The 18,723-nt window shown below is 34.7% G+C and overlaps 1 protein-coding gene across 4 annotated transcripts in view; it reads right to left on the bottom strand.

The window, feature by feature from the left end:
- The window catches only part of ULK4 (unc-51 like kinase 4), a 594,792-nt gene that overhangs the window by 118,057 nt on the left and 458,012 nt on the right, over positions 1-18,723 (bottom strand). The gene's annotated exons all lie outside the window — the stretch shown is intronic.

Below are 18,723 nucleotides of genomic sequence, written 5' to 3'. Positions count from 1 at the left end.
GTTATTGGTAAGAGCTTGAGATGCAATTCCTGTGCCATTTACTCATTTAACATGTAGAATGCAGGGATTTTTAGTATATGCAGAGTTGTGCAACCATCACCACAATCAATTTTAGAATGTTTTTTCATTATCTGAAACATGAAATCATACAAAAATAGGATCCTTTGTGATTGGCTTCTTTTACTTAGTATAATGTTTTCAGGATTCATCCCTGCTATAGCATGTAACAGTATTTCATTTCTTTTTATTGTTTAGCATATAAACATCCTGTTGTATGAATAGACCACATTTTGTTTATCCATTCATCAGCTGATGAACATTTGGGTTGTTTTCACTTTCTGGCTATTATGAATAATACTGTTGTGAACATTTGTGTATAAGTTTTGGTGCAGACGTAGGTTTTCATTTCTTTTGGGTGTATACCTAGAAGTGATTGCTGGGTCATATGATAATTCTATGTCTAACCTTTTGAGGAACTGCCAGACTGTTTTTCAAAGCTGCCATTAGCACCAGCAATGTAGGAGGGTTCCAGTTTCTCCACATTCTCACCAACACTTGCTGTTATCTGTATGTTTAATTACAGCCATCCTAGTAGGTGCAGAGTGGTAACTCACTGGTTTTCATTTGTACTTCCATAATGACTAATAATGGGGAGCAGCTTTTCATCTGCTTATTGGCGATTTGTACATCTTCTTTGGAGAAATGTCCATTCAGATCCTTTGCCCTTTTATAAAATGGGTCATCTGCCACTTTATGATCAAGACTTAGTATTCTTTATATATTTTAAAAACAAGTCCCTTAGCAGATTTTCAAAAATGTTTTCCTATTCTGTGGGTTGTCTTTTCACTTTCTTGATAGTATCCTTTGAAGCACAAAATATTTTATTTTGATGAATCCAAATTCATCTATTTTTTTATTGTTTGTGATTCTGGTATCCTACCGAAGAAACCATCACCTACTCCAATGTTCTGAGATTTATGCTTCTAAGAATTTTTAAAACCTTTAGCTCTTACACTTATTTTTTCTTCTAAGAATGTTACAGTTTTAGCTTTTACATGTAGGTCTTTGATCCATTTTGAGTTAATTTTGAATATGGTGTTAGCAGGGGTCCAACTTCATTTTTTGCATGTGAATTAATCTTTTATTCTGAGATATCTGTAGGTTCGTATGTAGTTGTAAGAAACAGTACAGAGAGATATCATACATATTTCACCCATTTTCCCCAATGGAAACATCTTCCATAACTAAAGTACAATAGAACAACCAGGAAATTAACATTGATATAATCCACTGACCTTATTCAGATTCTACTGCTTTTACATGTGTTGTGTGTGTGTATACATATGTATTTAGTTCTATGCCATTTTATCACATAAGTAGATTTGGCGGCACCCACTACCTTAAGATAAAGAACAATTCTATCATAAAGATTCTTTTCATAGCAAAAGCCAACTCTCTCCCTCATCCATTTCTAATCCCCGGCAACCACTAACCTATTGGCCATTTTGTCGTTTCAAGTAAGTTACATAAATGAAAGCACATAGTACATATGGCTTTCTTCACTCAACATAATTTCTTTGAGATTCATCCAAGTTTTTGTGAATATCAACAGTTCATTTCTTTTTATTACTGAGTTGTATCCCATGGTATGGATGTACCAGTTTAACTACTTGCTCCTTAAAGGAAATTTGAATTATTTCCAATTTGGAGCTATCCCAAGTAAAACTCCTAAGAGAACATTTGTGTAAGTTTTTATGTGAACATAAACTTTCATTTCTCATTGACATAAATGCCCAAGAGTACATTATTGGGTTGAATGGGAGGCTCATGTTTAGGTTTTTAAGAAACTAGCGAACTCTTTTCCAGAATGGCTGTACCATTTTGCAATTTTATATTCCTAGAAGCAATGTATAAGAGATCCAGTTTCTCAGCATCTTTACCAGCATTTGGTGTTATCAGTATTTTTTATTTTAGGCACTCTAATAGCCAGGTGGTGATAGCTCATTGTGGTTTTAATTTGCATTTCCCTACTTGAAACTGACAGTGAATATCTTTTCATCTGTTCATGTCTTTTGTCCTTTGCTAACTGGATTGTTTGTTGCTTTATTTTTGATATTTCAAAGTTCTTTAAATATTCTAGATACAACTTCTTTTTCAGATATGTGGTTTGCAAACATTTTCTCCCAGTTCGTAGCTTGTCTTTTCATCCACTTTATTCTTTTGCAGAAAGAAAATTTTAATTTTGATTAGGTCCAATTTGTGGTTTTATTTCACTGGGATTGTGCTTTTGGTATCAAGTTTAAAAACTCTTTGCCTAGCCCTCAGTCCTGAAGATTTTCTATTTTTTTCCTAAAAGTTTCAAAATTTACATTTAAATAAATTTTTGAATAAAGTATGAGGGTTAGGTAGAGGTTCTTCTATTTATTTATTTTTGCCACCAAATGTACAATTGCTCTAGCATCATTCTTAAAAATTGGTTTCTCCACTGAATTATTTTCACATCTTCATTAAAAAATCAGTTGGGCATGTTTGTGTGAGCCTGTTTCTGAGTTCTCTATTCTGTTCCATTGATCTCAGTGTCTATCTCTCCACCAATAATAATACACCATCTTGTTACTGTAGCTATATAATAAGTGTTAACACGAGGTAGAGTGTTTCCTCCAACTTTATTCTTCTTTTTCAAATTATTTTAGCTATGCTAAGGCCCATTATTTTTCTACATAAATTTTAGAATAAGCTTGTCTATTTATTAAATACTTTACTGGAATTTTAATAGGAATTGACTTAAAATTGTCCATGAAACTGGCAAGAACTGACATTTTTAGTCTGTTGAGTCTTCTAATGCAGGAACATGCAATGTCTCTCCATTTAGGTATCTCTTCTTTGATTTCTTTCATTACAATTTTGCAATGTCAAGGATATAATAGATCCTGTATACATTTTGTTATATTTATATCTTAGTACTTAATTTTCTTTGCAAATTATAAATGGTGATTTTAATATTTGTTTCCACATGTTCGCTGTCAGAATAGCAATACAACTGATTTTTGTTTGGTGATCTTGGATCCTGCAACCTTGCTGAACTCATGTATTAATGCTAAGAGTGTTTTTGTAGATCCCTTTGAATTTTTTACATAGACAATTGTGTCACATGCAAACAGGGATGGCTTTTGCTCTTTCTTTCATACAGTATGTCTTTTATTTCTTTTCTTGCCTTACTGTACTGACTAGAACTTCCAGTACTACAGTGAATAAAAACGGGGGGAAGCAGACAGATGCCCTTGCTTTGTTCTCAATCATAGGGAAAAAGGATTCAGTCTTTTAGCATTAAGTATGATGTTAGCTGTAGGTTTTACATAGATGCCCTTTATCAAGTTGAGGAAGTTCCCCCTCTAATTCTAGTTTGTTGAGAACTTTTACCATGAGTGCTGGCTTTGTCAAATAACTTTTTCTGTAATAATTGATATGATCATGTGATATTTCTTCTTTCACTTGTTTATATGTTAGAATACATTGATGCATTTTTGGACAGTGAACAAGCTTTGCAAATGCAATAAATCCTGCTTGGTCATAGTATTAATTCTTTTTATACACTGGTGTTTCCAATTTGCTAATATTTTATTGAAAATGTTTGTATCTAAGTTTATAAGAGATCTTGTAGGCTTAGGTTATGTTTTGTTTTTGTAGTTTTTTTTTTAGTTTAGCATCAGGGTAATAGTATCTTCATAAAACTCCCCTTAAAATTGGTATTAAAAACTCTTTAAATGTTTGGTTAAAATCATCTAGGCTAGGAGATGGCTTTTCCAGAACTTTTAAATTAGAAATTCAATTCCTTTAATGATTTTAATGAGTATAGGACTATTAAGGTGTTTATCTTAGCTGGGGTTTGGTACTTTTTAAAGAATTTGTCCATTTCTTCTACTTACAGAATTTATGAGCATAAAATTATTCATAATATTCCACTATTATCCTTTTAATGACTGTGGATCTATACTGATATTTCCTGTTTCACTCCTTATATTGGTAATTTTGTCTTTTTTTAATCTTTGTTAGTTTGCTAGAGATTTTTCAATTTTGTTGAGTGTCAGGTTTTTGCTTCATTGATTTTTCTGTATTGTTTTTCTTTTTTCAATTTCACTAATTTCTGGTTTTATCCTTATTATGTCCTCCCTTTTGCTTGCTTTGGGTTCATTATGCTGTTCTTTTTCTAGTTTCTGGAGGTGGAAACTTAGATTATTGATTTAAGATCTTTCTTCTTTTCTAATGAAAGCTTTTGTTACTATGAATTTTCCTCAGTAGTGCTTTAGCTGCATTCTACATATTTTTTTTAAAGATTTATCTATTTTAGAGAGAGAGAGAGCAGATGGGGAGGGGCAGAGGGAGAGGGAGAGAACCCTCAAGCAGACTCCCCCCCTGAGCATGGAGCCTGACATGGGGCTCAGTCCCAGGACCCTGACATCATGACCTGAACAGAAATCAAGAGTTGGATGCTTAACCAATTGAGCTGCCCAGGTGCCTCTGCATTCTACGTATTTGATATGTTTTCTTTTTCATTCATTTTTATGCATTTAAAAAATTTCCCTTGCGAAATCCTTTTTAACCCATGAAAGGGTGTTTTGTTTTTAAATGTTGGAAATTTTCCTATGGTCTCTTAATTACTGACTTCTAGTTTGATTTCATTATGCTCAGAAAATCCATTCTGTATTACTTTATTTTACATTTGTTAAGGTTTATTTTATGGCCCAGGATGTGTGAATGTTCCATGGGTACTTGAAAAAAATATGTACTCTGTAGTTGTTTGGATAGGGTGTTCTATAAATGTCAATTATATCCTGTTGATTGTTTTGTTCAATTTTTCTATATTCTTGATGATTTTCTGTCTAGTTCCTCTATTAATTGCTGGAGAGTGGAGTTTTGAAATCCACTATAGTTGCGAATCTATTTATCCTTTTAGCACTACCATTTTTTTGCTTCATGTACTTTGCAATCTTGTTGTTTGGTATACATACATTTGAAATGGTTGTCACCTCAGTGGGACTGCCCTTATCATTATGCAATATCCCCATCTCTAGTAATTTTTCCTGCTCAGAAGTCTACTTTATCTGATATTAAGAAAGTCAGTCCTGTTTTTCTAAAATTAATATTTGCATAGTACATACTTTTCAACCTTTACTTTCAACCTATTAAATGAGGTTTTTATAGACAACATATTGTTGAATCATGTTTGTTATCCATTCTAGCTATCTTTGTCTTTAATTGGTGCATTTAAATCATTTACATTTAAGGTAAATATTAAGATGCTAAGGTTTAAGTGCAATATGCAATTTTATTATTCATCTTCTGTATTTTTCCTCTGTTTCTTGTTACTCTGATTTCCCTCCCATTTTTTTAAAACTTTCTGTGGGCTACTTGAACATTCATTTTATGGAAGTAGAAGAGAACTTTAATTCCCAGTAGTAGTTTCCTAGGAGACCATAACAAAGTACCACAAACAGGTGGCACAAAAAATAGAAATTTGTTGTCTGACAGTTCTGGAAGTTAGAAGTCTGAAACCAAAGGGAAAGGCCACACTTCCTCTGAAACCCATAGCAGATTCCACCCTTGCTTCTTGCTACCTTCTGGCAATCATTGGCATTCCTTCACTGGTAGCTACATAATTCCAATCTCTGCCTCTGTCATCGTATGACATTCTCCCTGTGTGTCTGTCTTCACATGGTTGTCTTCTTCTAAGGACACCAGTCATATCGGATTAGAGGACCACTGTACTTGACAATGACCTCATCTTAACTAATTACATCTGGAACAACACTATTTCCAAATAAGGTAAAATTCTGGCATACCAGGAGTTAGGACTTCAATTGTGGGGGACACAATTCAACCCATAACACTTCTTATCAACTTTGTTCCTTCTGTGCTCAGCTGTTTATTTTTGTTTTGTCTTGTTTTTTGCTTCTTGTAGTTATGCTCTCCCAAAAGTCTAGCCACCTTTGGTTTTTTTATTTTATGAATGAAAGATTGGGCAGATTATTATAGGCAGCTGGTATGGATTTCTTCTGCATTTGTATATATCTGTTTCTTCAGCTGGCTTCCCCAGTCTGTGTTCTTCAGTTTCTCAAATTCCACAATGCTTATTCCTAGGTCCTGACCCCATAGTAGAAATCACATCAGACAGACAGGTCATCCTCTTTACAGTACAGTTCTTGACTTTATGCTGGAAAAAAGTGGAGCAAAATGGATAAGGGGAGGGGTCTGATTGGTCTGCCTCTTCTAAATGTTAATCTTCAATTAGCCTGGGAAATGCCATAGGGCCTTTATCAGTTTTTCACCTCACTCTGAGTTTATAGATCTTCTGCATCTGTTCCTACCTTCTGGTTAGTTTTCTCCTATATATGTTCTGGGTAATAGGTCTCTTAACTATTTTGATTCAGTCCCATCTGCTTTCTATCATCTAGTAATTGCACAAAATTTCTTTTCCATTAACAGATTCTCTTTCTGTTCTCCCAAAATTTTAAGATATATTTAATCCTTTCTCTATTTTTATAGATTGTGGGTACTTGGTGAGGTAGGCACAGGTCTTCAGGCTTTATTTCAATCTACTTTAACATTTCTTCATTTTTGAGTTAATTTTGCTTCATTGTTCAAATAACTGGAGGCTGTTATAAGAAGTAACATTTTCAAGGTGGCTTATTTCTTGGATAATTGTAAATCTCATAGTGTTTGTAGGGGTTTTTTAGTGCCCCTCACCCCAAAAAAAGACTATGAAGGTAAAATCTGCCCCCCCACCATCTTCTCTGGAATAACAGGGAAAGGATATACCCAACTGCCCACAATAATAAATCAGCAGACAAATACACAGAAAAATGGTTTTGAAGACACTGGGCATTAGGCAAAGCAGGACAATGAGGCCCAATGGATGGAAAGCAAGTGAGGTGAGTTCTACTCTTATAGCAGATTCCTTAAGTTAAAGAGACATTATGAGTTAAAAGTCTCAGAAATCCAAAGCAGCTAGAGCTCAAAGGACAAAGTATCAGAGAACACAGCAGGGAAATGGGCCCACTCAAAAAGAAAGATCACCTGGATAGCAATTTATCCATTAGATAAAATAAATGTATGATTAAGGACTTTCCTATAAAGAAAACTCCAGGCCCAAATGGCTTTACTGGCCAATCCTACTAAACATTCAAGGATGAAGTAATACCAATTCTATACAAACTCTTCCAGAGAGCTAAAGAAAAAGCAACACTTCCATACTCATTCTATGTGGCCAGTATTACCCTGATATCAAAACCAGACAAAGACATTCCAAGAAAGAAAACTACAAACCAATAGCCCTTAAGAATATGAGTGAAAAAATCTTCAACAAAATGTTAGTAGACCATATCCAGCAACATATTAAAAGGATTGTAGGGATGCCTGCCTGGCTCAGTTGGTAGAACATGTGACTCTTGATCTTGGAGTCCTGAGTTCAAGTCCCACATTGGGTGTGGAGTTTACTTAAAGAAAAAAGATTTGGGTATGTCAATTATATCTCAATAAAACTGTATGTATATACACAATATATAAAAACTGACAATTCAATAATAAAAAAGACACAATCTAATTTCTAAAAGGGCAAAGAAAAGAGACATATCTCCAAACAATGTATAGAAATCAATAAGCACAAGAAAAGATGCTCCACACTATTAGTCATCAGGGAAATACAAATTAAAACCACCATGAGATACCATTTCAAACACACTAGGATGGCTATAATTAAAAACACAGAAAAACCAAGAAGGTGAAAGACCTGTACACTAAAAATTATAAGACACTGATGAAAGAAATTGAATATGACACAAAATGGAAAGATATTTCATGCTCATGGATTAGAAGAATTAATATTGTTTAAATCTCCGTACCATACAAAACAATCTACAGGTTCAATGCAATCTCTATCAAAATACCAATAGTATTTTTCACAGAACTAGAATGACTCTAAATTTTGTATGGAATCATAAAAGACCCCTAATAGCCAAAGGAGTCTTGAGAAAGAACAAAGCCGGAGACATCATGCTCCCTGATTTCAAAACTACAGTAATCAAAACAGTATGGTACTAGTACAGAAACAGACACATAAATCAATGGAACAGGACAGAGAGCCCAGAAATAAACCCATGCTTATATGGTCAATTAATCCATGACAAAGGAGGCAGGAGTACACAATGGGAAAAAGAGTCTAATAAACGGTATGGGAAAACTGGACAGTTATATGCAAAAGAATGAAAGTGGACCACTTTCTTACACCATGCACAGAAATAAACTTAAAATGGATTAAAGACTTAACTGTGGACCTGAAACCATAAAACTCCTAACTAAAAGAAAACTCTTGGACATTGGCCTTAGCAGTACCTTCTGAATGTGTCTCCCCAGGCAAGGGAAACAAAAACAAAACCAAACTATTAGGACTACATCAAACTAAAAAGCTCTGCACAGCAAAGGAAACCATCAACAAAACAAAAAGGCAACCTACTGAATGGGAGAAGGTATGTGCAAATGATGTATTTGGTAAAGGGTTAATATCTAAAATATATGAAGAACTTATATAACTCAACCCTAAAAAAAACAATTCAATTTAAAAATGGGCAGGGGACCTGAATAGACATTTTTCCAAAGAAGACCTATAGATGGCCAACAGACACATGAAAAGATGCTCAACATCACTAAACATCACAGAAATGCAAATCAAGACCACAATGAGATATCACTTCACACTAGTCAGAATGCCTAGTATCAAACAGGTAAGAAATAAGTTTCGCTTGAGGATATGGAGAAAAGTGAACTCTTGTGCACTGTTGGTGGGAATATAAATTAGTACAGCCACTATGGAAAACACTATTGAGATTCCTCAAAAAATTAAAAGTAGAAATACCATACAATCCAGTAATTTCACTCCTGGAAAAAAACGAAAACGCTAATTTGAAAGGATATATGCACCCTCCATGGTCACTGCAGCATTATTTACAACAGCCAATATATGGAAGCAACCTAAGTGTCCATCAATGGATGAATGGAGAAAGAAGATGTGGTATGTATACACAATGGAATATTACTCAGCCATAAAAATCGATTAAGTTTTGCTGTTTGGGACAACATGGATGGACCTAGAGTGTATTATGCTAAGTGAAATAAGTCAGACAGACAAAGACAAATACCATATGATTTCCAAAAAACAAAACAAATGAACAAATAACAAAACAACAAAAAGGAACAGTCATAAATCCAGAGAATAAATTGGTGGTTGCCAGAGGGGAGAGAGGTAGGGAGATAGGTGAAATAGGTAAAGGGGATTAAGAGGTACAAACTTCCAGTTATAAAATAAGTCCTGACAGGGATGAAAAATGCAGCATAGGGTGCCTGGGTGGTTCAATTGGTTGGGTGTCTGCCTTTGGCTCAGGTCATGATCCTGGAGTCCTGGGATTGAGCCCCACGTCAGGCTCCCTGCTCAGGGGGGGAGCCTGCATCTCCCTCTCCTCTGCCCCTCCACCTGGTTGTGCTCTGTCTCTGCCTCTCTCTCTCAAATAAATAGATAAAATCTTTAAAAAAAAAAAAAGAAAAAAGAAAAACACAGCATACGGAATATAGTCAATAACACTGTAATAACTTTGGTGACAGATGTTAATTACTGTTATTGTGGTATTTCATAATGTATATAATTGTTGAATCACTATGTTGTACACCAAAAACTGATATAATATTATGTATCAACTATACTTTAATTAAAAATAAGAAAATAAGATAAAAGTAAACTACAAAACAATATCCTTCATGAACATGGATACAGTCAATCCATAACATCATATTAATAATTAAAAAGAAAAGCCATTGATCATCTCAATAGAAAGAGTATTTATCAATATTCAACATCTATTTCTACAAAAACTCAGCAAATGAAGATAGAAGGAAACTTCTTCAACCTGATAAAAGGTATGCTTCACCCTGAGATCAGACAAAGACAGGACATCTGCTTCACCACTTCCACTCAACATCGAATGGGAGGCTTTGGCCAGAGCAGTCAGGCCCTAGAAAGGGGCATCCAGATTGGAAAGGAGGACATAACTGCTTATTTGCAGAAGATATGATCTTTTCTGTAAAAAATCCAATGTAATTTACAAATAAGCTACTAGAGCCCATAAGTGAATATAACAAAGTTACATGATTCAAGAACAACATACAAAATCAACTGTATTTTTATATGTAAGCAACAGTCAAAAATCAGAATTAAACAATACCATGTACAGTATCACCTAAAAAACTGAAAAACTTAGATGTGACAGAGGGTAAAAGACCTGTATACTGAAAAATACAAAATATTGCCAAGAGGAATTAAAAAGGATCAAAATAAAGGGAGGGATCTACCTTATTCATAAGTCAGATGGTTCAATTTTGTTAAAATGACATTCCCTACAAATTAGTCTACAGATTCAATGCAATCCCATTCAGAATCCCAGTAGTTTTTTTTTGTTTGTTTTTTGTTTGTTTGTTTTGGTAGAAACTGACAAGCTGATTCTAAGTTTTATATGGAAATGGAAAGGACATAGGATAGCCAAAACAAATTTGAAAAAGAACAAAAGTTGAAAAACTAACATTACTGGCTTTCCAGACTTATCATAAAGGTGCTTGAACAATATGCCAAAACATAAACTTCAATCTGTACCTTTTACCCTAGATCAAAATTAACTCAAAATGGTGGACAACATAGGTCAATTCTAGTGCTAAGGTGGCCCAGAATGACCAGGGAACATCCATACTCAATGAAAGAAACCCAAGTCCTCAGGAATCTCTGAAACTTATTTCATTCTTAAAAAAAAAAAAAAAAAAAGTGGTTGATAGACATAAATATAAGACTTAAAGCTATAAAATTTCAAAGAGAAAACTGGGAGAAATCGTCTTGACCTTACATATGACTGCAAAAGCATAATTTACAAAAAGTAAAAAAGAAAGGTAAAATGAACTTCATCTAAATTAAAAAATTCTCTTTGAAAGACACTAATTCATAAAATGCTCAATAAAAGGTAGATATCACCACCATCAACCCCATCACGAAGTGTCCCTTCCTTTAAAGGAGATCCATGAAGAAGTGTTTTTTCAGACCCAAAGAGTAGAAAATGTTTCCTGACTCCAAGGAACTGTCTCCCTGCCAACCTCTCCCACTTTCTGGGCAATGTACATCTCATGAACGGTTATATTTCCATTTCTGTGTGGCGACCAGAATTCTCAAGGCCAAAACCATGACCCAACTTTAGCAATTATGTTAGACTTCATACCTGTACAGAAACTTCACCCTATCTCATCTTCATTATTTTATTTATGTTTTCTACTTTACTTAGAATTACCAGACTTTAAAAAACCAAACATCCAATTAAGTTTGAATTTCAGATAAACAACAAATATTTTTTTAGTGTAAGTATGTCCACTTGGCATCTTGTATTTTACCTGTCAACACTAAATTTACTGCAAACATTCTTATAGGCCAACTCAAACACTTTATGGAAGAGATAATACATATATACACGCACACATAACTTAGAAATACCTCAAAGTAAACTTACAATTGAATTCTTAAAACTATTTTAAAACAATTAAAAATTACAGTTGTGTGTCCCTTTATTCAATCTATCCAATACAATAAATGCATTTGAAAATTGTTCTCATTTTATATTGTATTTTAAAAATGCTGCCTGGAGGTAGTCAAAAATATATGGGAATATTTATTTTCAGAGAAGAGAACAAATTAACCAAGAAAGAAAAAAATAACTCTTATAATGCAATGTTTTCTATTTTTATGCTGTTTAAAAGCACCTTGAGAACAGACTCCATCTGTATTGTTAGGACATCTTTAACGAGATTTCACATTAGGTCATCAATCCCTGTTCTTCTTCATTTTAATATATAACTCCTGCCCAAATTCAGCTAAAGAGGCAGCAAAAAATATCATTAAGCTGATAAATGGTGGTAATTCCAGATGACATCACCCAAGGAAACACTATTGCCCACAGTCTTGACATTGCCCCCTTACCCTTGAGAAATAAGGATACTCTTTAGTCTCATTGACCCCCAGGCAAATTATATTCCTAAAAGTGAACATTTAGAAGGAAGAAAACCTGCCACTACCATTATTGATTTAGTTGTAAGTCTATATATCACAGACCAGAGTACTAGGGTCAAAAAAAAAAAAAAATCTGAAAACAAGTTTAAAGTCATAGGTAAGTCAAATTGGCCTTGACTTCTGGGGTTCCTGCACTGTCCTGCCTAACTCTTCTAACAAAACTTTACATCCTTGTCAGTAACTACAGAATGGGGAAACAGAGCTCATTTAAAAACTCACAGTCAGCCAATATAGAAGGATACTCAAACAATTCTACTGAAGCAGCAAAGCTACAGAAACCACAGAAAGATTCAAGTGGATTTCACTGACACTGGATGAGAGAAAGATGTTTGAGATAGCCACTCGAGAAGTAACCAAATGTTCCCTCATGCTTCCACTTGTGCTCCTTCCAATCTGTTTTCCACACAAAAGCCACAGTGGTTGTTTCAACTTTAATCAGATCATATCACTCTTCTTCTTAGAACCTCCAGTGACTTCTCCCTGCATTTAGAATACAGTCCGAATGCCTGGCAGTGATTCACAAGATCCTGAGCAATGAGACAGTGTGACTGCAGTGAATGTGCCAGAAGCCAGGCAATGCAGAGAGGAGAGCGAGAGGACACAGAGCCTACAAAACATGAGTTAGGTCCTCAATCACTGTGGGAACCACCACTGGCAGAGATACTCTTAGGGAGATATTATAGGCAATAGCACAGGACATTCAGGTATGGAGTTCAGGGGACAGGTCATGACTAAAGATACACATTTGGGTGGCAGCCCATCCTTCCACCATGGGTGTGGAGTTGGGGAAGCTTTGCTTTAGGGAGGCCCCATCATCAATTCTACCACCACTCCTCCTCAGAAAATTCAGGAATGCTTTATTCTGTGGTACTGTTGGATTTCTTCTCAGCTTCAGCTTCAGTAGGGCAAAGTCCTGGCACCATCTTGGAAGGCATATACTACACTACCCAGCTTCTGCACGTGTAAGTTGGAGAAGAGCAAACGGGGGATTGAATGTGGAGCTGTTCACACAGCCTTTTGAAAATGCCCTGGTTTTCATCTCTTCCCCTGATGCCTGAGGTGCTGTGGGGTTTCAGTGGGAAGGCCAACGCCTGCCACCACGCTGTTTTTGGGCCAGGCTTCTTCTGCCCTAGTTTAATTCTTCTACAGGTTTCCTTCTGTCCTCCAGAAATATTTTGATCATAATCTGCTACTGATTCCCATTTTCTCTTTCTCTTCATTGTTATAAGTTACTTCTTTGTGAGTTCCTGTACTTTTCCTTGAAAGGCATCTTGTGAGAGACAGGAGAGGATTGTGTGAGAAAGCACAGTGGAAAGAGGCCATCCTGTTGAAGATTTTCATGGCAAACCTCACATTAATTCCATAGGATCATTTCAATGATCAATGAAAAAGTATGGATGGAATTATGAAAAAAATTAAATTTGTATATGAATTTGGGAAGAATCTATATTTTTAAGTCTTACTACCAGGTACCCAGCATGTCTCCATTTATTTAGGTCATATATTATGTCTTTCAAAATGTTCTGAAGTTATCACATGATTTGAATTTTCTCATTACATTTATTTTGGGCCTTTTTTATGGGATGGTTTCAGTCACTTCTATAAAAGGGACCCCCCCCATTTCTATTTCTATCAGACTAACGTCAGCAGAAAGAAAAGTTGTTGGTTTTTGTGCATTACATTATAATCCACCAACTTACTGAACTTTGCTTTTTAGTTCCAACAAATTTTTTGCTTCAATCTTTTTCTAGGTATAAAAATTTTTACCAACTTAAGTAATGATCATTTTTAGACTTAATATTTCTCTTATCTCACAGCATTATCTATTAGCCCCCACCTCCTCGCCAGTCACTGTTGACTATTAGTGGTAGTGTAAGGTATTCCTCTTTTTTAAATTTTAATGAAATCGCCTTCAGCATTTATTCAAAATGTTTACTATTAATTTCTAGGAAATAACTTTCAATATGTTTAGGAGATTCACTCTGTCTTAAATAGAGTTAAAAAATGAAGAATGGCTAGTTGAACCTTCTAGCATTATTATGACCATGTTTTTAATCTCCTTCAATTGCTTAAAATATTAACTTATGCTTTTCTAGTGCTTGAACTTTCTTGAATTCCTGGATCAAACCCTATTTGGTTATATTGGTCCTTTAATATATTGCTAGATTTGCTTTACTATTTTTTAAAAATTTTCTTAGCTATATTCATAAGTAAAAGTGATCTGCAGTTGTTCTGTCTTATTTTAAAGTAGGTTATGGCATTAAACTTATTATAGTTTTATGAAAATGAACCAGAAAGCTTTCCATAGCTTCCTATACTCTGAATTAAACAGCACAGGAATGGTCTATTCCTTGAAAATTTAGAACTCACATGTAAAACCACCTAGACTTGTAATATTTTAATGATAATCTTGTAGATGAAAAATATCACATTACTACAATCCAGTTGTCTGGTGGGTTTTTTTTCCATATTGTAAGTTTTTTCTTTTGATAAGAAAGTAATGGAATTCTAGTATTTACCCCTTTAACTACTTGTGAAAGAAATCTTAGTAGGATAATAAAGAAAAAAAATGTTTTTTCTTTCCCTGCAGCTACAAAAGAGTAGATTATATTCTGTGTCATAAAGCAGTCCTTGAAAAGATCATTCCTAATAAAGAAGTCTTGTAAGACATCTAGAAGACAGAAAGGGTGATCATGTCCTGTGAATTCAATGTTTAACTTTTAAAACATAAATAATTCTGGTTGGTTATCCTACCTAATAATATTTGCTTTGATGATAATACTTACACTGACAACTGTGAGTTTCTACATGGTGTATATATACTTGTAAGATTTCTTTATTGGATTGACATATTCCTCTTTTCCACCTACCTGCGGTAGAAACAAATTAGACCTTGTGGATTCCTATTTAAGCAAAGAGGTTGAGACTTACATCATCAGTGTTCAAATTTAACCACTTTTGAAGGTTGATATTTTTCTCTCTTCTGATGCCAATTTTGGTAATTTATAATTTGCTACATAATCATCTACTTCTTTGTATTTTCAAAGTTAATGCCTTAATGTGATACATATTTCACATGTGTGTGGCTGTGTGTCCTTTTTCTAAACGCGACAGCCACGGAATATGAAACATTATTTTTACTTGTTAAATGGACAAAGTAGTTTTAGAAAGACTCAGAAGATGTGGTGCTGGTGACAACGTAGGGAAACAAGTACATTTCTATACCTTTAATTAGAATATAAACTGCTAAAATATTTGGGAAGTTATATGGTAATGAATATTTACTGAAATTTAAAAGCACCTTTTAACCTAGCCATCTCACTTCTGGGTGCTTATCTAATTAAAGAAAATGTAGAAGTACCGAAAACCATACAAAGATGTGTATTGTATCATGTTTATAATAGTAAATAAGTGGAAACAACTTGAATGGCCATCCATCAGGAGATGTTTGAATTGAATAATAGTACATTTATACTACGAAATACCATGCAGCTGTTAAAAAGAATGAGATTGGTGTGTAAGTATTGAATTGGAAAGATGTCCATAATATGGAGATAGGTAAAAAGTTATAAAATATTTGCATGTATATTATGGTCCCACTTTTAAGAATGAGAACTAAAACAAAACAAAAAATAAAATCAATGATATAAGCGTATGTGATTGTAAGCAAAGTGAAAATAATGCAAGGGCACATGTCAAATGTATACAATGTATACAAATGTATACAATGGTTACACTAGGGGATAGTTTAGGGGGAGACTTTAGTTTTACTTTAACCATTTCTATATTGTTTGAATTGTTATAATGTGCTTATGGTGCCTTTTGTAATTCAAATATCTGAAAGTGTCAACTATACACATAGATACACAAATACAAATATCTGTTATAAATCTGCCTTCCCTTCCCCTAAAACTTAAAAGACGGTAAATGTCCTGGGCACCCTCTGTAATGATCCTCAGGTACTGACATGAGGCAAATACAAGACTTGCTATAACCAAAAATAATGGCCAGAGAAAATGTGAAGGGCTAAACCTGCCTTTAACAGCTCCAATAACAGACTAGCACTTCTCATGACGGTCAACTAATGAACAAAGAAACTTGGAAATAGTACTTTTTGGTTATAAGATTCAAAAATGTGTTACAGAGGTATGTAGTTTAGAAATCTGTTAAAATTACTGTGTACTGGGGGTGCTCAGTCAGATGACCATGGGGAAGTACTTACACTGCTCAGGTCATGATCTCATGGGTGGGGGTACTGAGCCCATGTCGGGCTCCCTGCTCAGTAGGGAGTCTACTGGAGATTCTCTTACTCTGCCCATCCCCCCACTCAAGTGCTCTCTTTTTCTCTCTTTCCTTCTCTCTAAAATAAATAAATAAAGCTTTAAAAAAATTACTGTGTACTGAACGCAGGATATTAAAAAATACCTGAAGTCCTCTTCATACTAAAATAATTCCTTTCTAAAAAGCTCATCTCTAAATAATACAGGTTTAAGTTAGAGAATGTACCCCAAAGGAAAAAAAGAAAAGATAATACATTTATCCCTAAAAAGGGTTTTTATTTCTATTAAAAGAATGGATATTTTAGAATAAAATTGTAAGGCTAATAACATTTAAAAAACCACTTCCTAACAGTAAAAAACTTATCAAACCCGGCAATTTTTATAACTGGAAGAAGAAAATCCTCTGTATAAAATCAGTTAAACATAGTTATGGCTTTATTATCAAGACACTTAGCATGAATTCCATAAGGTAAAGTCTCAGCTTTATAAACTAATGGTTCATTTATTCAAAGAGACTGATCCAGAATTAAAATTAAAATGAGACTGTTAGTCTAAAGTTTTACACTGTAGGACTTTGTTGCCCTCAAAGCACCTTTACTGGGAGCTCTGCCCCATCTACCTTCATGATCAGCAAGGCATTGCAGAAAACTTGATCACTGGAGCTGAAGTGGCAGTTTTCCCACCAATAGAGCTGTTAGGGCAGCTAATTTTAGAACTACAATGAAATTGTTGGAAATACCCCCGGGTACATTATTTCAGCACATTAATGAGGCTATTCACAAAGAGAGTTTATTACAATGAGATAGATGTTTATTAGATCAGTAATATGATTATAGAACATGCTGTATGGGAAGGGCCTCTGGGAGCCGTAGGCAGGATAATTTTGCAGGCATTAAACAAAACAAAAAAGCCAAACATTATTATCAAAACTGCTAACTTCACTGTATCACAGTTATGGGTAAATACCACACTATTAAATATCCACATTATTTTCTTGCTTCAAGAATGATGCATATGCATACTTACTGAGTTTACACAAAATCAAAGACTTTGGTGGGGGGTGGGTAGGAAAAATAAAACAAAGCAAACTCAGGGTGTTTACTGCTCATTTTAAATATGGCCCACTTCTAAAGACACCCAGGAATTATATTTCAAGGCTATAGACATAATGGGTTTTTCACTGGAAGTTATTGTACTACTGAGTAATAAAGATAATACTAGCATCAATAATGATAAAACGAAGATAAAAACAAACATGGGGGAAGGGGAACGGGAATTTACTATGTGCTAGGAGTTCCTCAAGCATTGGTTCTTTGTCTTCCCAACAACCCTGTGACGTGTTAACACTTCTTCCTTTTTTGATGTAGAAATGGAGACTTCCTAACTTCCCCATGGTCATCCATCTGGTGACCGATGAAGCCAACTTCACTACAGGTAAATACATGGATGTTCAGAGATGACCAAAGTGAATCATGGAAATGCCACCATGTCTGGCCAAACAGCCTCACATGGGATGTCAAATCAATTAGATAACACTGTTTGGTTTTCCCCTTTATGAAGATGCAATCATTTCTCTTTCTGTTGCTGTTACCTGTAAATGCACAGCTCCATGCATGCTATCAGGCTATGAACCCTACTGACAACAAAGCAACAGCAGTTTCCACGATTTAAAAATCTAGCACACATTTTAGGAGGCCAAGATATTTAAAGACCGGATTGACAAAGGAAAATGCAATTAGTATGACCTTGAAGTAGATCAGGTTTATATATAGAGAGATAGATATATAATATATAGATACTAGATAATATATCTGTATCATGTATCTATATACACATAAAATGCATGGCAAATTAGCCATTATCCATCAATGGAGTTTTTAAAAATTAATTAGTTAATTAATTTAGAGAGATAGAATGTGAGTGGGGGGAGGAGGAAAGGGAGAGAGAGAATCTCAAGGAGACTTCATGCCGAGCGAGGAGCCTGATGTAAGATCGATCCCACAATCCTGAGATCACCACCTAAGCTGAAATCAAGAGTCACTTAACCAACTCCACCACCCAGGCGCCCCAGTCTATGGAGTTTTCTTCATCAATCCCAAAAGAAACAGCATTACATATCTTGAGTTTGTCTGTTTCTTTCTGATGAACCAGTGAAGAAAAGATGTTTTTCCATGAGGGAAACCAATCCTGAAAATGCTACTTTCTCTAGAGGATCACATAATGTAAAAGCAAGGTTCTTCCAGTGTAACCCTTGGGGAATATATGCGAGAATACGGAGGTCACTACTCATCTCCATTT

The sequence above is a fragment of the Halichoerus grypus genome, chromosome 1 (assembly GCF_964656455.1).
Source record: "Halichoerus grypus chromosome 1, mHalGry1.hap1.1, whole genome shotgun sequence".
Taxonomy (NCBI): Eukaryota; Metazoa; Chordata; class Mammalia; order Carnivora; family Phocidae; genus Halichoerus; species Halichoerus grypus.
This window is presented reverse-complemented; position numbering and strand designations above follow the sequence as displayed.